Source organism: Protopterus annectens, chromosome 1.part0 (genome assembly GCF_019279795.1).
Source record: "Protopterus annectens isolate FY-2018-M chromosome 1.part0, PAN1.0, whole genome shotgun sequence".
Taxonomy (NCBI): Eukaryota; Metazoa; Chordata; order Ceratodontiformes; family Protopteridae; genus Protopterus; species Protopterus annectens.
The window spans coordinates 252,090,981-252,113,700 of NC_056725.1; the positions used below are offsets into that span (position 1 = coordinate 252,090,981).

The following is a 22,720-nucleotide window of genomic DNA, read 5'->3' on the forward strand; positions in this document are numbered from 1 at the left end:
CACACTGAGCATCACACATAACATAATCATAACATATTGCAACATGAACATATGTGTCAAAACAGGGGCCATCAACTCAGGGCACAACTGATGTAGGTATGCATACACACTCAGAATGTTATATCACTGTATAGTAAGCAATAAGGGACACACATCAGTGATGAACATACATATCTCTATAGCATAATAACTTGAAAAAAGAGAAATCACTCAGGACATAATGCAGAAATTTTAATTTCAGAAAACACATATCACAATAAGTAGTACTGAAACAATATGAGACAGCTATGTGTAATACACTGTTGGACACAATCTAATGCAATCTAAGGTGAAATTGCTCATATGTCACACCACAGTCCTCTCTGCCCTGACCATGTACAGACACATATTACCCTGATTGTGCCACGAAGGAGATGATGGGGCTACAACCCCATGTTGAGATGAGGGAGCATGATTGCGAGTTGAAGGCATCTTGGCTGGCTGGACCACAGCAGATGGGCCAGCATTGAACTCTGTGCAGGTTGGACCACAGGCAGTGATTCTCAATGAGGAATGGTAGTTCTGTAGACAGGTGGCCTGCCTCTCCTAGGTTGCTATCTGCTAAGCATAGTCAGGGAATACAGAATCCTGCTAGTAGTGTGACACTGTTGCAGTACCATAGAGGCCGGGGTTTCCACTGACTGTGCCACAGCTAGCAAACTCTCATTCTGAGCAGTCAATGCAGCCCTAATTTTACCATGTCTGCACTTTTGTCCCTCTTGCATGACACATAAGTGGTGTGCCACATGGCCTCTGTCCCTGGCAAGTGCATGGACATCTAAACAATGCCATTTCTTTGACTGTTCATTTGCCTGCAGCAGGAGGTGGACAGCCTATCACACCTGGCCATGCACAACAGCTGCTCACTTATATCTACTATGAAACTCTATTCCTGGTTATGTAGAACTACCAGCAGCAGTGCTTTCAACTGTAGTGTGTTGGTCAACAGCCTCACCCTGTTCAACATCTACTGTGGCAGCATACTCTGAATGGCTATACAGGTTGACCACCACATCTGAGGCTACATCTGCTGCAACATCCATGTTAAACTCTTGGATGGACTCTCCAAACAACTCAATTTCCTCTGTGCCAGGGGCCATACTACCATGCTGAGACACATCATGAACACCATCATGATTGCTGAATGGGCTGCCAGATGATACAGATAGTTGACATGCTCCAAGATACAAAGACACAGATCTGGGCAGTGTGCTTTCATCAGATGTTGGATATCATCAAAGACATGGTGTAGATATTTCACTGCAGCGTTACAAATAATAATGGCTTCACTTGCAGTCTACTGTATGTATGTTTCTGGAATCTACATAAAATAAGTATATAATCGGTGTACATGGCTAACATACATGACATATATGATGCATAAAAGCACACACCTGGCAAAATCTCATGGGAAGATGGTGGTGTTGAAGAGGGATGAACTTCAACTAGTGTAGGGAAAATAAAAATAAAAAAAAAAAAACAAAATCAATGATCACATCATTTTCAGAATTAACCAGGTGAACACAGTTAAAATAGACAGAATGTGTAACATACACATACCACTCTTATGTGCACTTGAGGACATTGGTGCAGATTGGCCAAGGAATGGTAAGAAGGACACATTATTAATGGAGGTCAACTACAAGAATAACAGCAAGGACAGGAATGAAGCATACTTAATAGCAGACCACTGAGTTTCCTGCAGTGGAGAGGTTGTGTGTTGTACTCTGGATCCTGCAGTGAAAAAGTAATGAGAAAGAGAACAGTCATGTGTTTAGCAAAAAATAATAATAACAATAATAATAATACTAACAGCATCACATATACAACACAGTACTATGTGCTGCAAACACTCACATGATGGACTTTGTAACCATACACCAGATGGACCTGTATTAACCAATACTGACAAAAATGTCAAGTATTACATGTGCTACACATTGTTGAAAGCTATGGCAGCTTTGCTGTAACATTCCTTTTCTATCTGCACTTGAAAATGCATGTCTTGTCCCTCCACTGGATGTACCAGTAGCATACAATGATAGGGAAACAGTAATGCAACAGTAAACAGCAACGCCATGAAATGAGGTTGAGGCACTAGCAAGGTAGTAGTCACAGTAAGAGTATAGAGAAACTCACCTGCTGATCCCTGGTTTAGTCCTGAAGTAGATGGACCTGTGAATATTAATACAAACAGCATTGCAAGTGTTATTTGGATTGCTCTGTCTGTACTTCAGTAGTATCAATACATGTCAATAGACTTCTGTTCATCATCCTCACCTTATATGAATGTGTGTACATGGCTCAACTCTGCAGTTGAAAATCAAAAACAGCAATACATGAATATGCATGCTACAGCCATATACAGTGATTGTCTCAATACACAAGCCTATAATGGAAATAAAGACATGCATGTTCTTCCTGGAACTCCAGCATCCATCCCACCACCATATGTGCATTGCTCCCCTCTTGCTGTATGCAGTGAGGCCAGAAATATTGTGATATCATCATCAGGGCCAGTGGTCCACCACCAATGGCATCCCTTGGTCTCTCATAATGTATCACTCTGTTGACTGCATGAAGGATCATGTCCAAACAGCATGATCTACAAGCTTCATGGGGACAGTTGTGGCTTCCATCTGCATTGATCATATTGGTGAGGTCTGTCCAAATTTAATATCTCTAAATGGTATCACCTGAATGGCCTAGGAGTGTCATGCAATGTTGGTGGAGAGAATCAATTATGTCATTTTCCTGGGGGGAGAAGTTGTCACTCCTATGATGGTTAACCATCTGAAACATAGTGATGCGCACATGATAATATTCATGTTTGAGCCCATTTAGGCATTTAATTCTGTGAACAGCATATGTCAAAATAAACAGTATGTATTCCAATGCAATGAAACTGCCTAAAAAACATTGTGTGTGATAAATACTAATGTGACATTTTACAAGTAACAACAATGCCTTCATATATAACATTATTAAAATCAACACAACTTGCAACAATGTTACAGACTCTAAACAGGATTAGAAACACTTACACCACATACATACTGCATGCAGGTCCAAAGACAAGAACATTATGCCAGGCATCTCTGCATGTCATGTTCAAATCCTACAACAAATAATTTGAAGAACTTACAGAATGCGTGAGTAAACAACCTCTTGATTGATACCCAGGCCACAGACAGTACGGTTCCTTAGTATATGGAGTTAGTACTGATAATAGCTTTGCTAAGAACAATCATTGAAGACATATCCATAACAGCAACATCATGTTTTTAACAGTTTTGTTAGGAGATGTAAGTTAAGAGATATCCATAATATCAACATTGCATACTAAATACGGTGTCAGAATCTGTAGCTTTCCATAGCTGCACAACAGAGTACAAGAAATTACCAGTAAGAATTGTGGATGATCTGTAAATCAGCCTTCATATACTGTTAACATTTGCAATGGAAGTCTGTTTATATACCTGCATTTGGAACTGAAATAAACTATTTAGAAGACCAACACCTGTATGCATAAAATTCAAGACATCACTCCAGTAACTTATAACAACCTCTGTTGAAGATAACATTAATTGAAACATGTAGCTTATGAAATGACAAACTTTAAGAGATTTACTAGTCATCAAAAAAGAAATGCTGCCAATTGCCAATGTACCTCTCACTCTGAATCACAGTATGAAAGTGCACCTTGTGTGCACCCACCTTTAAGGAGTATTTGCACTATACATAATTAATGAAGTCCATTAAACTTCAAGTGTTTGGAATCCCATTCATGCACATCCTCATAAATTGTCTTTATGTGCTGAAACACCTAGGTGTACCATGTAAATACCCAATAGGCATCGATAAATGGTGCCATGTGTGGCACATGCCCATTATATTCTGCTGATCTGATAACATGACATCAGCACCACTTTCAAATATTGATTTTAATACATTTACTGATCAGACCTTTGCTATCTGTGAACTGAGTGGTCCATCAGTGAGCATTTATCTGTTTTTGTTTTTTCCAAACTTCTTTAACTTGAGGATCATGATGGCTACTTCAAGAAAGCTGAGGCACATCCATGCACCCAGCTGGACTGACAAGGAGATGACCCAGATGTTTTCTGTATATGGAGGACTGGAACAGAGGACAGCCAGACCCACGCATTTCACCATGTTTGACACGTGAAACCAGATCGTGAGGGGGCATTGACAGAGGATGGGAATCTACCTCACTGGAGTGCAGGTTCATCACTGCTATGATGACCTGCATCAGAGGAATATAGAGGAGCTTCAAAGGAGGGTTTCTGAGGTGTGTAGAAAACCCATAGATCCCTACAGTAAGTGTCAATATTCTATGCATACCTGAACATTAAAAAATATTTTCAGATATTTCTCTGTCTCATATATATCAGATATATGTTTTTAGAATGATGTATTAGCTGCCGTGACAATTAGCTTGTAGGGATAATTAAGTGGCCTTATTAAATACTATCCTCTTAACTATGGATCAGTTCCCATGTTGGTAATTTATTTAATATTGTGCGTAATATCCAAAGTATGTATTTTGTAGATGTACATCTGTTTTTTAACCTATAATTATGCAATTTCATAAAGCCACTGTCCTTCTGCATCACAGACACCTATAGCACCTACCCCATGGATGACTGCACAATTTGCAGTTTTTCATTATAGTCCCACAGTATCACCTATTGTATCATTATAAATTGGAGTAAAAATTTATACATAACTTCATTATACCATTCCTCCTAAAAAATTACACAGACACATTTATTTAATTTAAAAAGTAATGCCTATCTAACTGCTTATACATATATTTTAGTTATGTGTTGATAGCTGTTATGCCTTTACAATATAAGATCCAAAATTGTTTACATGTTCTATAGTCATCTGTTTTCTGCAGGAGTTCTAATAAACACATGCAGAACCTGTTTTCTAAAATGAAACCCTTGCCAAATGTTAACTCACCCTGTAATGCAACTGGTCAGAGTGTCTTAAGTTTGGTGACTGTGGATTCCACTCCAGACAGGGAAAACATACTTGTTAACTTCACATATAGCATTTGTTGGAATAACCCTATTGCAATACTTTATATTAATGTATATGTTGTACATGGTAACAACTCACTGTGATAGTCTTCAAATTTATATGACTATGGCAGTAATCTGTAATGTTCTGATAACATCATTTTCTAATAACAGGGTTTGTAGAGCAGTATCTATTTTTTAAATAATAGCATGTGCTGGCTTGTAGTTCAGATTGTAAATAACCAGGCCACCATGTCTACATCTTGATGTACTGTGTGCTCAAACCCATAGAGAGGACACATATATCACAATATGTTATCTTTCTTTAATATACCCATAGCATTTATTTATAGAAGCATATTGCACTTTTTGTATTAATGTATACTTTAGCCTAGTTGCGAATAACTTAGTTATTTGTCGAATTCCTACTATCGTATATATAATACATAATATTTTGTTAACATCAGCTATTTAACCACTGGAGCAGTATGTCTTGCTAAATCATTTTATATGCCTTAGCAGTTTTTTGGTTAATATTGTATACTTTGTGAAAATGCTATGAAGATCTATTTTCTCAAGAAATATTAAAATCACTAGTAGAACAACATCATCCTCAAATTTTGAGGGACTAGGATGGGCAGGCTAACAGCTGAAATAAAGAACAGGGGAGATGTATGTATTTTCCTAGTGATGTACAATTTAGCAAGGAGTATCATGGTCCTCACACATACCTTACTGTGTCTATAATGTACAGCAACATGTATGGTTCTGTTCATAGAAGGGTGGGGATTTAATAAACTCCGTGTAGGAATAGTGTAAGTCTTACATGGAGGGTACCATGGCCATGTCTGCAGGTCCCCCTCAGCAGCGCAGCCAGCATATTAATGAAGGCGCTCTACTAAAGAAGAGTCATGTAACACGGTTGCTGAATCAGTGTAGGGGGTGTGTTACAGTGTCCAGGGATGGGTAATACACCTGTTGCACTGTCAAAGTGCAAGATGGCACTGAAACAAGTTAAACATTTTATAAATATTTTATTTGCTTTTTTGTGTGTTGGTGCAGCACAGTGTTTAGCAATGGACACATGCCAGACATCTAAAAATAGAAAACGGATACTTTCAATTTTCATATCAAAGGCCAAGTTTAAGCCAAGCTGAGCATATTTGCGTGGCACAGCATGGTGTTCAGCAGTGCTTAAACATTGCTGAGAGCTATATAGAAATGTATAACAGTAGTCAACATATCCATGTAGCTGAATGGTTAGAGTCATGGCCCTACGTGTGTGGTTTGAATATGCAGACAGACCATTCTGCTTTTACATTTCATAGCAAGATTATATAAATTAATTATTTTTTATGTATATTGTTATTGACATTTGTTAACTGGGTTAGTCCAGCTGGGCCAGAAGCCCGTTGTCAGTGGAGACCCAAGGAGAAATACTCCAGTTACATACAAGTTTACAGTACATAAAATTCACACTCCAAGATAAAAGAAATTAAAATACAGAAGAACAGGAACTATAGAAGTAAAATACATAAACATAATAATAAACTTGTAGCAATAAACAAATAATGTTAATTTAATTTTTTTATTTTATTTTATTTTTTTAATTCTAGTTTGCTCTTAGCTAAGCTCTGTTAAGCACTGCTATGCTAAGCCAAACAGTGCTTAAACAGGACCCATTTTAACAGTACATAGCAATGCGCAGCTCCGCTTAGCTGATTTGGGCACTGCTAAGCAAACCCTGTTTAAGCAATTCTCAGCTCAGTAAGCTGATTTGCACACAGCTAAGCATTGCTAAGCATTGCCAGTTTAAGCACTGCTCGGCTGAGCTCTGCAGGTTTGCATGGTGCTAAGCAAAGCACCACATTTTTAAAAATGGCCCAATTCCAGCAAAGGGCAGAAAAACATCCTTATTTAAGTGCAATAGTCTGGAATACAACCAGTATCTGTTGGAGATTGATCTTGGCAGAAACTATGGCAGGAGTTGAAGAGGGTGCACTCTTCCAAGCACAGCTGTGGGGCATTTTGGAGTCCAAGGTCATGATTGGACTCCTTTTTAAAGACCATGATGTCCAGCTGCTACAGGAACAGTTCCAGGGATCTGAGTACAAGGCAGAGGCCTGGGTCCAGCTGGCACATGGCCTCATCAGTGCAATTGGTATCTCCTGCACAGGTAAACAGGTGCATCACCACTATGATGACCAGAAGTGAAGGAAGGGGGATTTTCTGGACACCTGGGTTCAGGAAGCTCATGCTGGGAATACCCCACAAGTTTGTTAGTATTGTAAACATTGTTTACCAAATTCTACTATGAATATATGATAGACAGATATGCATAATGGTGTTTTTCTCTCCCCACAGCTGCAGAGGAGAGAGCTCACAACTTTGAGGCCCATGCAGAGTGCCTGGCCAGGTTGCACTGTGAGTGTGGTGAGTACAGATATATCTTGCAATCTATAGTAATATAAATAAAAAGGAGTACAGTAGCAACTGCCAGTAGGTATATTCTGTTTTGAGTGTACTACAATGAATGTGGTCATAGACCTGGACTGATATAAGTGAGTAATGCCAGGTACAGTTCAATATAGATGAAAGGATGAAACCTGCTAATGTTAAGGAAAGAAATTTACGTCTGCATTAATAATGTTAAATAAATAAAAGTTTATACTGTATTAATAATTTCAAAGTAATAAAGTACAACTGCATTCATAATGTTAAGGAAATAAATTCAACTGCATTCATAATTTTAAGGAAGTTCAGCCGTACTCACAATGTTAAGGAAATAAAGTTCAACTGCATTCAGAATTGTTAAGGAAATAAAGTTAGTACTGCATAAATTGTGGAATAACAGCTGTCTTGCAACACCTGCATTATCTAAAGTGTTCATCAATAAAGTCTGTTAGATGTATAACAATCGCTGTATCATATCACCCCTGATAAAGCTGTGATGTGCAAAATGTGTGTATTTTGGACTGTTGGTCAAAAAATAGAGTATTACAAGTGATGTGAAGTAAACACAGGAATAATACGATGAAGTGACTGAAGGTTAACTGATAAAGAACTGTTGTGCTAAAGTGTAGATGTGGAGCTGTACTACAAATATAGCATTATGATATTTGTTCTGCACTAATATCTGAACCTAGAATAGTAATGGCTAAGATACAATAGTGTGTTTATCTCAGGAATGTCTTGTGTTAATCATTGCATTTCAGCTATATGCATTCCTGAACTTAGTTACACTGATGCAGGCTAGTATAATAGCTGTAGACTGCAAATATACCATCTGCAACTATATATGGGTGAGGTAGGCTACCCAGCATTCCGATATGGTCTGTACACATCACAGATATTCCCAGCCACTAGGGGTTAATTGTCTACACCTGCATTCCAAGTATTAATACACAGTTCACCTACTCTCTCTGTCATGCATGAATCTCATGCATGTGTGTTCAAGTGTCACTGCAGTCTTGTATGACACTCTACCTCTATTACCAGGTCACAGTTTGATACCAGGTGAGCTCTAGGCATATATTAGTCAATCAGTATTCAGCAGTGGCTCAGTAGCTCAGCGTGATAAACACTAGGTATGATGTACATTTTTGTCACACACAGACCGAGGTTCAAATCCAGGGACAAGTACTCCTAAATATTAATAGAACTTGCTATGTATTGTTAACAGATGTTCTCCCCACAGGAATTACAAGTATATAAATGGCTGTAGTAGTTGTTCAAATGGGTTACTAATTTGTGTGTCCAGATGTACCAGAGTGTTAACACCATTGCTCAGCAAGGTGATAAGACTGCAGTAAATAAAAAGTCAACAAGTACAATACTAATACAAGCTATTAAAACAAATAAAACTGTTTAATCTTGGTGCGGCTGTATGCCTGGTGTGTCTGTGAATGTCTGCTGATAGTCTAACCCCATGTCTACCAAGGACAGCATGATAAGCTTAAACTCTCTGTACAGTGCACAACACATGTCTCTCAAGTGTCAAGTTGTCACTGACTGTGATCACTGTTGCCAAAACCCTGGACACATATGTAATAGCCACTTGATTTATCTCAATAGCACATTCACACTACATCAGTCCACAGTACACCTTGGTAGTCACATATGTTCCCCTGACATGTAATAGTCCCCTGTAGTTAGGTGTTACAGCTTGGCCCATACTGTCCCATGTGGATAGCTTGAGAGGTATGTAGGTGCTACAGAAGCTATAGGGTACTTGTATACATAAATTAAGGGCAGACCTGTAGAGTATATAAGAGTTCTGTTGCAAGCAATATAGCCTATACTGGTAGTAATGGAGCGTATTTCTCTCTCACCCCACCCTTTATCTGCATCATAATTTATTATTCTTATACATCGCGTATGGTTTAGTTTTAACATAATGTCACTCTCAAAATGTTATGTTGGGCCTTGAATTTTATTGTTATGTATTACAATGGTTGCATACTAACATACCTTATTGAACTACCTATGTTGTTGGCCACATGCTGTAACTGTAACTGGCATGCTGTTATAATACTGACTGTTATTCCAATTATTGTTATGTTCTATATGCTATGCAATGTCATGTTACTGGGTTATGTGATTTGTTCTGTCATGCTGTTACAACTAACCACATGTTCTCTTCATTACTAACTTATACAGTTTGAAAAACCTCAATATAGCTTGATTAGGTAGACTGATTCCCGGAGATCTGCCTATCCTATCTCAGCTGGCCATGTCACCAGGTCCCAGCATGTCTGGGACCCAACCTGGGGTTGCCCCCTCCATTGGTCCTGCAACACCATTGGGCTGAATCACCTCAGGGGACAAGGCCCATCCCCCCTTGGGAGTAGGCACAGAGAGGGAGTGGGCAGCCATTGACAGCTCCCAGGGTTGGTAAGCAGGATCATCCAGAATGGTTTGTATGATCGCCTGCACCAGATTGAGGGCAGACTGGCCAACCTGGAGGGGCAGGCTAGCCCCTATGCCCAACCCCCAGCATAGTCACCTTCAGGGCCGTGAAGGAGCAGTGGTGACTGCTGTGGGTGGGGAGCTCAGTCCCACTGCTGCCGTCTGGGTGGCACTGGGTCCTCTGATTCCACAACATCCTCCCCATCCAAGGTATTTACCACTCATGTGTCATACACTGCCCCTGTCTGCTGTCTTGCCTTTTTGCAAATGTTACCACTCCTACCCAGCTTACCTCTCCACATGTTCCTATATCTCTTCCCAACATTCCACTCTCTCCTTAAAAAAAAGGCATCTGTCTCACAAAATAATATCACCCCTTACATAGCTCTCTATTTCACCCTCACATACACTGCCCACAATCATAGATCCATAGGTTCATAGGTGTGTACTAGGCTAATGGCCTTGTCACACATACAATCCTAACCCATAGACATGCCCTGGTATCGTGCTACCCGGCATTAGTTCCCAGTGACTCTATCAAGTAGAGCCACTGGAGTAATCCCCTGGGTGAATTTTCTCTTTCCCATCCACTCATCAAGATTTCTCTTGAAGAGGGTCAGTGAGGTGCTCTGATTGACATGTATAGGAAGTCTAGTCCAGAGCATGGGCAGTCTCTAGGTTATGAACCTGTTCCTCCAGCATGTTCTATTGATTGTGGTAGTGAGATTGAGGTCTCTGGAGTGTGTGGTGTGGAGGGATTGTGATTTCTTTAGATGTAGCATTTTTAAAAGAGCTGGGTCAGACATGGCTTTGTAAGTCAAGCAGAGATTGCCTCTTAGCAGATGGTAGGAGACAGAGAATAGCTGGAGTTTTATGAGTCTGTCCATGTACGACATGTGTTTAAGGCCTAGGATCCTCTTTGTGAGCTACTTTTGTGGCCTTTCCAGCTGTTGCATGTGTCTAGTGAGGTACTTGCCAAATGGGACATTATACTGAATGATTGGCCTAATGAGGGAAGAGTAGAGAGCGATGATGACCTCTTTTTTTCTGGATGCAAAACCATTGGTAATGAGATGTGCCACATAGAAGAACTTTTTATCCACAATGGCAACGTGGTGCTCGAAGGAGAGGTTGCTGTCCACCTATGTCCTCAGATCTCTTATAATGCCTTCAATGTTCAGCGTGCTCCCATCTCTGTGGTAATTAGTGGAAACTGAGATTTTCCCAAAGGGGATGATGATGCATTTTTTGGCATTAAGCTTACACCAGTTAGTCAGCACAGTTATGTCACCCATACCTCTCTCTCTGGGATGTGAGGCTCCAAATTCCAAATTATCCACAACCTGCACAGCTGTTGCTGTACAAAAAATGGAGAGCTATGGTCTTTTCCTACACCCATCCTGCACATCCCTACCTGCCTTTTACATTGATTTTCCCCCAAGCTCACCCCCATTTCACCACATTCCTATAGTTCCTTTTTTTTTTTCTTTTTTTGGAAATAGCACGTAAGTGGCGCTCAGTGGTGCACCAAGTTGTGGCGCATTGTGCAAACCCACTTAAAGCTGTTGTTTTAAACACCTTCTGTCATTCTGATATTGCCATGCACATCAGAAAAATGATTACCCCTGCCAAGTCATAAAGCCTGGACCCTGCCAACTAGGGTATAGTGCATTAGCCTACTAGGTCACTCAGCTCTGAAAAAATGTCAGGTGTTTCTATAAACATATCATGAGTTTCACTGATGCATATCAGCAAAAAAATTCACCCCTGCCAAGTCTAAGTCCCAGGACCCTATCAACTACAACATAGTGCATTAGCCCACCAGGCCACTCAGCTCAGAAAAGTAGCAGGTGTTTCCATACACATATCCTCAGTGCCACTGACACACTGCTTGTACATACAATGGGGAAAATGACAGCATACTTGGGACTGTGATGCAGACACCAAACCAGTACACAGCCATAGAAATACTGATGGATGGATGTGAGGGTTACAATATCAGGTAGAGCTGACAACTGTACAGACTGTTGCAGAATGTCCATAATTGTGCCACCTACTTTTGGCACGGTTGTCACAAAACCTATTCTGTGTGCTGAAGTACTGGCAAGTCAGTACAGACTGAGTTTAGAAAATCATGACAGATGTTGCAGTATCACACATCATACCCATACAAAGAAACATGTTCATGCCAGTCTGTATGCATGCACATATGTTTTGCAAATACACCTGCTATAGTATTGACTCAGTAGCACAATCTGTTATATTCATAGCATGCTTTACATTTTGCCACCCACAGTCCTTCCTGCCATTACAGTCCATTGCATGTCAAGTGCATGCTTCTCAATGCAACAAATAACTGACTGAGACATGCAATTTTAAGCAGAACTACATGCTGTTACTGCAGTCATTCCTCACATGCTGTACATTTTGCCTCCTAGTCCTGGCATCAGTTCCAGTCTGTTGCATGTCAGGTATATGCTTGTCAAAACAACAAATACATGACTGAGCCCTGCAATTTTAAACAGAACCGGTTGCGGCTACTGCAGTCACGGCCACCCATATTAGCATGGCAAAGGCCTGTATTATAATGCTTATGTTCATGCAGTCTGTCATTGTAAAGAAAGTCACAGACACACTTCACAAATATGTACAGGCATCCTAAATGTCATCTACCACTCTCTGGATGCCACGATTATGTAATTATATGTACCTGAGGCACATGCCTCTCCTGGACTGTTATGGGTACTATCACCCTAGCGATGCTGTCTCAACAGAGCTGACACTTTTCCCTCACTGACATATACAGCTTGCTGTCCCACAACGTGTTTACAGTCCCCAGTATGACTCCTGACCAGAATGCAGCAGCTGCAGCCTGCTACATTTATGGCAGTATGTTCAGCTACCTGCTACAGATCTACCAAACCTCCCAAACACCTAGAACAGGGGATCCACGCAACACCCATACAGAAGGGGGAGAGGGGGGTATGGTCAAGTGACAGGGACATGTGTCACAGTCTTCCCCTACAAACATACACAGCTGATAGACCAGCGACTACTGCAGCAGCATGTTGTGATGCAAATGATGTATGACACTCACATCTGTCTGTCCCCTTACTGACCTCAACCCACATTGTTGCACAGTAAACTGCCACATAATCAGAAAGTCTGCTCACAATGGCCAAACATAGCATGCCAAACTTTGGACATACCACATAAATCTGGATAGTGGATGGTATTTTAACCTACCCTCTGTGATGCTGTAGTCCCCACACCTCAATAATGTACATCTCACAGGCCAGGAACAGGGCCAAGGCCTACATGAAGGTCTTAAATATAACACTGTGGTATCATGCCATTGGAAAATGAAAATGCAACCCAGCTGTTCTGAATGCAATTAGCAAGTGTGAGCCACAGACTGGTACACAAGCAATCACCTGTTCATGAGCATTACCTATAAAAGGCAAGCTGCTGCCTATGGTGAACAGGTCTGTGACTTTCTTTACAATGACAGACTGCATGAACATAAGCATTATAATACAGGATTTCTGCACATAAAGTGGAACAGCACTATATCAGGTAGGTAATAGAAGTCGCCATGTAATGAGACGCAGATGGTGAGATGCAGTTATGGGAAATAGAGATTGCAACAGTAGGTCTGTAGTACATATCTTGGAATGACATGATGCTGTTACTCAGCTGTCTGGCACCTACATGCTTCCCCTTTGGCTCTGTCTGCTGTGGCATAGATCACAGCTCTGGCCCTCTGAGTCCCTTCAACAATGGTCATCTCATGTATGACTGCAACTGGATTGTGTTTTAGATGATACTGACAATAAGTACTGCTGGATACAGCTGGCATATCACATGGTGTACTGTCAGTCAGCTCCTCTTAGTCTGTGACTGTCACACAGGCATACTTCAAACATTGTGCAGGTGTCCCTGACTGTTCCTGATGTACTCTGTCTAGGATATTGTGTACGTCACACATGTATCCCATTACTTGAGAGCTATGCCTACCATACCTGTTGACCCCCTACAGCAGGACAGCAGGTTATAGCCAGTAGTAGTTTGGGGACACAGGCCTGGCCTCAATGACAGACTGTACATATTGAGCATACAACATAAGGGAATGAGTAAAGTACCAGATATTAATGCACTATAAATGCCTTCTGAGGGGTCTGGTCTGTGACAACCAGATTATCCACAGTCTGGGAACAAACATTATGTATTGTCCAACTGTTTGCCTCAAACCCACATTTGTCTGGTAGGGGGTACACATATATCAGGCACATGTACACATTCTGCAAACATATGTGTACTGTGGATGTTGGACATGTACAGGGAAGATATCCCACAGCACATTTGCAGTGATGTCTGTGACTGGGTCACATACATGTTGGTGGACTGTCCCCATACACTTCTAGTAACACTCACCTATTTGTCAGATGGTGGCTGTATGAAATGGTACTGGGACATCACCCATAGGTGACACACCACAGCAGAATGCAGTGATGGGTGTGGAGACATTGTAACATAGTTCATAACAGCACACAGGGCCATAACCGGTATAACTAGGATCATAGGAGTTTAGTAGGCTATTCTGTCTGAGGTCCTCATAAGCCTAGCCAAGAGTTTAGGCCATGTGTATGCAAGTCAGCATCCAATGGCCCAGTCCAACTGGGACACATGTGGCATCCCAAGGATGTATGACCTGTCTACCATCCGGTTATCCATCTGTTGCTTAAAAAGGGGTAAAGAGGTACATTGCCTGATGTGGACAGGGTGTCCATTTCACAGGTGGGTGAGTGTGTGGGACACACATCTGACCCGCCATGAAGTCCTGTTGATATCACAGATCAGATTGAGTGCACGTGTGTGGGTTACTCAAATGGAGCTTGAGTTGCAGATGTGCAGCAGTCCCATCAATGTGGAGTCCATGATCACCTTGTATGCCACATAGAGGTCACCTCAGAGGAGTCTGTATGAAACTCGGTAGAGGGATGGCCTTGTAACCTATCTGTAGATGATAGATGTTTGAGTCCCTGGTATTCCCTGAAGAGGAACCTCTGCAGTTGTCCCGGTTACTGCATCTACTTTGCAAGGTACATGATAAAAGGGGGCATTATACTTAATAATGGGCCTTATTAGGAAGGAATACAGGGATGTTATGACCCCCCATGTCTCTGGATAAGATACCCTTATGTATGAGGTGGGCCACATAGAAGGCTTTCCTTACAAAGAAAGCAACATGGTGGTCAAATGTCATGATGCATCAACCTGTGTCCCCAAATTCCTCACGGCTTTTTGTGTGCTTAGGATGTTGTTAGTACTGTGATAATTCATGGGGACATCACTCTCCCCAAAGGGGATGATATTGCATTTTGTGGTATGCAGCCTGAGGCCATGTGTCTGGCACCACTCATGTGTCTGCATGAGACCCTTGTGATGGATGTCCACATCACTAGGGGATTTGTTGACAGAACCCAGCATCCAGTCTTCTGCAAACATGGTTGGCAATAGCTCACTGGTTATGCCCTGCACCTCAGAAGAGGAAATAACACATAACAGAGGCCCCCAGACAGAGCACCAGGTTATGCTACTAGTTATGGGTCTACCACTTGAGGTGGCTTCCCCCTATATTGAGTAGGTGTGTGCTGTCAGTGTGCCATTGTGCTACCCATCTAGTAACATATGGGTTGATGCCTAGTTGAGAGTGTTTATCTCTTATGGCCAAGCCAAGTTGGGCAGTGTGCACTGTCTCCCCCCTCATTCATAGCTTTGGTGACTTTCTCAAAGAAATCAGCCAAATGTAACAGACATGATCCCCCCTTGACAAAGCCAAACTGTGTGTAATTGAGTGTGTGGAGGTCACCAATGTCCTTGTTAATGAGATTCATAATAATCTCTTCCATGGCCTTGCAGATCAGGCTAGTTAGGCTGATGCGTCTATAATGTGCCAGATCAATGGATGCTCCACTTTAGTATATAGGGATGACAATGAGTGTCCTCCATTCGGCTGGGACAAAGGTGGTATTCAGGCTTTGGTTGAATACAGTGTCCAATGGTGTAGCAGCTCCTTGCTTGAGGTCATGTAGGATGCATCCTGCGATTTCATTAGGTCCCATGGAGGCTGTATTCCATGACTTTGAGATGACAGTGATGACCTGCTCCCTAGATATGAGGGGAAGGGGGGAGGTACTGGGGATGTCCTGATGTACTGACAGGGGGACAGGGGGTGAAGATTTTACTGACTCTGTCAGGCAGCAATTTTGGTATATCTACAGCACTTATATATTTTTGTGCCCCTGACCACCATGTCTGTGCAGGTCTGGGATATGCAAATATTTGTCTGATGCACAGGGTGACTATAGTACATTTAATGACAGTTTGTAGTACAGTAGTGTTATGCCCTGTAAGGTTCTGTCTGTTGGCATGTGTCATGAGTACACGTCAAAATGTAAGCACCTTTGTTCCATGATGTTACATTGGTGGTAGTATTGCTGACTGACTGATGTCTCCCACACCTTGGCCTGTTTCTGTTCCAGGGGTCTGTGTGCCTACTCCCTGGAGACCTGGTGCTAATACAGGGGCTCCGGATGGCATGGTGGCAATACATAAATGTGACTTAGACAAGGTACAGGTGTATATGTGCATGTTTACCTAGGTGCATATGTGTAGATCAGTCTGTCAGGAACAATGGGGGAAGACAGCATAATCTTGCATGCATACCTCATGATGCAATATGCTACTCATGATACATGACACCTGGGAGCTCAGTTAGATTATAGGTTCATAGGATCATAGGAGGTTATTAGAGTAATGTCCCTGGGGCACTTACAAGGCTAGCCATTATTTTATCCCCAGAAAGAAAAATCAGTCAGCACCTATTCCCTCTGTCAATGAGGGACACAGGTGGGACCCTGGGACAGGAATGTGGTTTCCCATCCACTCATCATGGTTGCGTTTGAAGAGGGCAGTGTGGTACTCTGTTTGACATGTATGGGAAGTGTATTCCTGAGACAGGGCAGCCTCTGGTAGACAAACCTGTCTCACCAGCAGGTTGTGTTGATGTTGCATATCAGATTCAGGCCTGTCATGCAGGTAATGCATGAGGGGCTAAATGTATGGATATGAGGCAGCTGTAGTAGGGCAGGGTTCAAAATTGCCTTGTAGGCATGACACAGCCCACCTCTGAGCAACCAGTCTGATACCTAGTGGATCAAAAGTGATTTGAGCCTGTCTGTATGGGACAGGTGGTGGAGGCCATGGATTACCTTTGTGAAGTATTACCATGGCCTTTCCACTTGGTGCAGATGTCTGGATAGGTACATACTAAACAGGGCATTGTAGTAAAATATTGTATGGAGTGAGGACTATAGACAGGTAAAGACCACATTTTTTCTGGGTCCAATCCCTTTACCTATGAGATGAACCATGTACAAGGCTTTACTAACCACAACCACTACATGATGGTTGAATAGGAGATTATCAACCTGAGTACCAGGTCTCTCACTACAGGTTGTGCATTTAGAGGGGTCACCTTTGATGTGTTAAGCAGTGGGGCCATGTCTTTGTCGACTTGCATGATGATACAGGTTTTTGCATTTAGCTTGAGGCCAGGACCTTGGCACCAGCCCATAGTTTATGTAAGACCCTCTTGCAGTATGTCAACATAATTTGGGAAGTTACTGATATACAGCACCCAACTCACATTCATCCACAAACTGGGTCAGTACCTACAAATGTAGGTGGTGGAGTGCAGCATTCATGCCTGCATACATGTGGGTTATTTGGGGACAGGAGCTACTCACAGGGCCTCAAAATGTATACATATTACACACATATTGTCAAGACAGACTAGGGTTGCCATGTTATGAAATGTCTAATGTTGAACACATTTTGTAGTAACATGAATGTTAGTAGGAGAAACTATACCCACAGCAAGTGCAACAGACACAACCTCACTTTTTTGACAAATATAACAACTTAGTTTTGCAGCATTTGCCTAGCTTATGCTATTTCACAAAAGATTTAGGTGTTTGTTCTGTAAAATGACTGTTTTATGCAACTATTGGAATAATGTAGGAAATGTTTGTTGTCCTACACTCTTGGGGGGGGGGGGCATCTGCATTGTTTTAGTTTTTACAGGACACACCTGTCCAAACATGGACAGCGACTTGCATAGTGGGACAGGTGGTAACAATAACACAGTCACACTGCTGTAAGGGAATATGTGTGCACACACACATGAAGTGCCCTTGTAGAACCCCTACCTGTCTAGTTATACATACTATAGCACTACATATATATCACATGTGCCACAGAGCTTATGTGTTTTTGGAGTGTCTGCCACTACTGTTCAGGTGGATGACATCTGCAGGCCCAGTAAATGTTGTCAAATGGGGGGATTAACAGATTTGCACAGGCCCCAAATCAGGCAAGACATACACACTGCTACAAGGGGATATGCCGACACACATATATACTCACAGAGTTGCCAGTTTTGAGAGTAGAACCCCTACCTATTTAATTAAATACACTATAATACTACATACTTATCACATGGGCCATGGAGCTAGTGTGTTTGTAGAATGTCTAACTGTGCTTCTAAGGTGGATTACATCAGTAGGCCCTGAAAACGTTGCCAATGGGTAAGTTAACAGGCCCAGAAAATTGTATAACCACTACACATGGGCAAGACAGCTGCACTGCTGTAAGGAGATATGCTTACACACACACATACACTCATGGAGTTGCCAGTTTTGAGAGTAGAACCCCTACCTATTAACTTATATCAACTATAGTATTATGTACTTACCATATGCACCGTGGAGCTATTGCATCTGAAGAGTGTCTCACTGTGCTTCTAAGGTGGATGAAATCAGCAGGCCCTGTGAAGTAAACCAATTTGGGGGTTAACAGGTAGGCACATCCCTTAAAATGTATTAGCATTGTACACATGTAGGCAAGACAGACACACTGTTGTAAGAGGATATACTTACACATAAGCACACAAACTCACAGAGGTGTCATTGGAGGGATTAGAACCCCTACCAATCTAGTTATATAGCGTACACTGCTGCGTACATACTGCATGCACCAAAGAGCTTATGTATATGGAGATGTCTGCCACTGCTGTTGGAGTGGATGACAGCAGCTGTTGACAGGGTGGCCACTGTTGTGGAGGACACTAGTCACAGGCCATAAAATGATTGACCATTGCATAAACATAGGCCTGTTGGACATGTGTATGATGCTGTATGGGGAATATCTACACACAAATGCAAGGTGGCTAATGGGAAATTAGAACACCTACCTACCTAGTAATACACACTCCTGCTCACTGTAATAGTTGTACACTCCACTGGTCACACTTGGTATGTAAGTGGTTGCTGCACTACATCAGTCTATACCTTTCAGTCTCTCTCTGTCTCTCTCTTTCTCTATAATATATATATATATATATATATATATATATATATATATATATATATATATATATATATATATATATATATATATGCAGATGCATATATACTGTATATGTGCCACATACTGATAGATAAGGGTAATAATGTCTGATGGGGATAGGGAGAGACAGTTAGATATACATAGCCATCTTTATGCACAGAGATATATTGACATCTCAGTTCTATAGGCAAATGAGACTTTAGACATGGGCTGAAATTAGCTAAATTAGCTAATTGTAGGAGCATGCTGAGTGTGACCATCAGTACTTACAAGGGGACTCCAGTCCAGACCTACCTGTACTCCAGTCCAGGATTTAGTGTGCTATAGTCAGTAGGCTGATGCACCTGATTACACAGTCCGGTACCTCCCTGATAACATGCCCAATAGATTCCCAGCTGTGTGCTGGCCACAATATCTGACTCATACCTAGGGTGTGTACAGATTGTATTAGACTGAACAGGGGTTTTCATCTTATATCTGGTAAGTTTTACATAGCAATGTGATTTCCTGGTACAGCAGTGGCAGATCATTATAGAATGACACAAGGAACTGCTGACAGACATATGACTTACTGACTCCATACACAGCAGGGAACCACTGCTAGTGCACAACCTGTTCTACTCTGCAATTTCTACATTTGTCTGGCCTGTAGCTCATCCTTCTCCTTATCTGTGGGCCTTTGTCCCACTCCTGTTCCTGGCTTTGTCCACAGTTGCAGCTGTATGCAATTGTAGGTATGCTGTGACTGGGGTACAAGATGTAACACCACACACAGGGTTACAGACTTTACACCTCTGACTGTACCTGTTTTGTAGAATGTCCAGCATTGCACCCCATATGTCTGCCATGGTCCTCAGACAATTTGTTTTGTATTGGTATTATAATGCTACATAGTGCCCATATCTCTTAACTTGTTAGAGAAAGACATCTGGACAAAGCCATACATAAAAGTGGGACACAGGGCCAGGATTCCAAGATGGCCACCAGTCTGTGAACACTCACTCTGTAGAGCTCCTGAAATATTAATTTAAATATCTGCAATCAAACCTTGTTAATCTCCATTTCCCTACCAGAGCGGGCAGCAATATACTCTACTAATCATCAGGGCTAAGCAGCTGGGATTATTTCTTCATTCGGCACTGTGTAAACATTATATTTTAAATCTGAACTTTGTCACTGCAAACCTCATGGCAGCCAAAGGCCTGTACTGAACTCAGCATAGCACAATCAGCAATCAAGAACTAAATAATCAAATAAACTACCTGAAAATGCCAAACAAACAAGACCAAATGGACTCACAAAAAAAAAACAAAACCAAATTATCACAACTTTTTTCTCCTGAAAAGGAAACTTTAACTAAAAGACAACAAATTCAGAAACAGCAAGAAGCAACAACAAAATCCACTGCTAAAAATAAGCCTGAAGGAGTCTACTATATGGATGAATTAAAGTCTGCCTTAATGCCTACACAATTTGGTATCCAAACTTTTCTGAACAAATGAGTAAGTTTGGATCTACTTTGGAACAAATTCTAACCTGCCTTGACCATGCTGAAGCTAAGTCAGCAGCAAACAAAATGAAAATAGAACTCCAAAAACAGTTAAAAAATAATGAGTCTACATTAGAGGAATTGCAACAAAAAAACCACAGACCTTGAAGCTTGAAACGGGAAGAATAATATTCTTATACATGGGATTCTAGAATCTGTTGATGTGTTACAGCTCCAGGATACCCTTAAAATATATTTAATACACTGTTGGAAAAAATCCAATCACCAATGGCATTGTTATAGAAACAGCCCTCAGAGACCTCCAAAGGTCTCAAGATCCTAAGTCTCCACATTAGATATATGTAAAAATGTTAAAACTACCAACATGTACATGAAATCCTCCAGGCAGCAAAACAAAAGGGTACTTTATTGTGGCAGGGGCACAAAATAACTTTTTCACAGGACTTACCAATGTCTACCAAGCAGGCAAGACAACAACTGGCTCCCTACTGTGCTTTTCTATTCAACAAAAAGATAAAATTTCAAATGAAATACCAAAGTATCCTTGTTTTAAAAGTAATGAATAAAAATACTCAGCCAAAAATAACTCTGAAGCCAAAACTGCCTTTATTAAGGCATTCAGAGAACTTCCAAAGCTTTAAATAATCCATAAAAAAGCTTTAAACTATATTCCTCATCTTGTAACCTGACAAATCTAAGTAAAAGTGTTACCTAAAAGCTGCATTAGATGGCAGGTCTTGTAAAATGCAGTCTGGAATGCTCTGGATGTCTCGTAGTGACCCTTGCGGCATATTTTACAGTTTTAAACCCCATTTGCAGTTAAATGTTGCCAGTGCAAGCTGCATTTAACAGGCCGATTCTCCCGTTGCAAAGTTCCACACTAAGGAAGGTAACAATTATCTTCGTCATGCTGGGAAACACATTCACATAATTTCTGGCCATTTTTCAACTTCCTGTGTACAGAGGGATACATTACAATGTGACACAGCACTATTTACTTCCTTCCAGCAAGGATTCTCTGGGTAATGGAGTCCCAGGTTAACAATCGTCAATGCAGCTCATTTTACAAGGATTCAAAAGGAGAATGGAAAATAAAAAAGGGAGAAAGGGGAAGAAGGAAGAAAAATAAAGGAAGTAATGCAAATCTGCAATGAAAACAAGGCAGCACATTTCCTGACAGCAACAGAGTTGTCTACCTTCTACAGGCAGCCTGCAACTGCTCATCAAGACAGGGTAAATGCAGTAACTTTAAGTTAGCTTACTTAATGATAACTGACAACAAAATTAATAGAAATCAGCTTCATTAACTATCAGGAGCTGTTCTTCTGTATATAATATGCTCAATAATATGCTATCTAATTGAAAAGCTAATATGGTTTGAAGTATACTTTAATGAACATTTCCTACCTATAACTTGTTTTTTTTTTTTTTTCTTTCTCTCCATGGAATTCAAGAAAATGGTCTGCAATGTTGTATTTACTCAGGCTTTAAGGTGTTGTCCTGTTCTGTGACATGGTCTCTTGTAAAAAGTCTTTTGATAGGAAAATGTATCTGAATGAAGCTAACTGTTTATAAGCCAGCCTACGTTCTTTACAGCAGTATGGTCTGAGCATTGTAAACTATAATGTAATGTAAAGCTGTAGATACCTAGACTATGTTATTAATACCAAATACCAATTTCTTTGTAAAATGTAACTATAGCAACAATAGTTTGCAAAGGCTTAATCCTGGTTAAAACATATAG

General features: G+C 41.1%; 1 long non-coding RNA gene across 1 annotated transcript; it reads right to left on the bottom strand.

Moving 5' to 3' along the window:
- Window positions 1-303: 303 nt before the first annotated feature.
- LOC122801298 lies at window positions 304-21,898 on the bottom strand. Its single transcript, XR_006364684.1, has 4 exons — window positions 21,688-21,898; window positions 18,814-18,886; window positions 2,179-2,214; window positions 304-1,773 (listed from the first exon to the last, which is right to left on the bottom strand). It is a non-coding gene; the product is annotated as an uncharacterized LOC122801298 (long non-coding RNA).
- Between the last annotated feature and the right edge of the window lie 822 nt (window positions 21,899-22,720).